This window comes from Myotis davidii, unplaced genomic scaffold (assembly GCF_000327345.1).
Source record: "Myotis davidii unplaced genomic scaffold, ASM32734v1 scaffold36, whole genome shotgun sequence".
NCBI classification, from domain to species: domain Eukaryota; kingdom Metazoa; phylum Chordata; class Mammalia; order Chiroptera; family Vespertilionidae; genus Myotis; species Myotis davidii.
This window is the reverse complement of record NW_006287829.1, coordinates 1,160,245-1,160,586: the sequence shown is the minus strand read 5'-3', so window position 1 is coordinate 1,160,586 and position 342 is coordinate 1,160,245.

Genomic DNA, 342 nt, shown 5'->3' with positions numbered 1-342 from the left:
CCGAACGCGCCGCGCGGGGCACAAGTTTGGGTTCGCAGCCGCAGAGTCCGCGTCTCCCCTCACCTGCCTGCGGCCCGCATGTCGGAGCACTGGGATCTGCAGCGCTGTGCGCGATTCAGGGAGGAGATTGCAGCCTCTCTCCTCTCTCTCTCTCTCCCCGCGCTCTCGATCCCTCCCCTCCCTTCCTCCCTCCCTCTCCTCACTCCTCCTCCTCCCTCCTCTCCTTTCCCCTTTCCCCTTCTCCCACTCTCTCTCCTGCGCTCTCCGTTTCCTTGAGCCAGTCCCAATGCGGGCAACTCCAGTTGAACTTGATCCCTTTGCAGTTCAAAGGTGAGCCAGCCG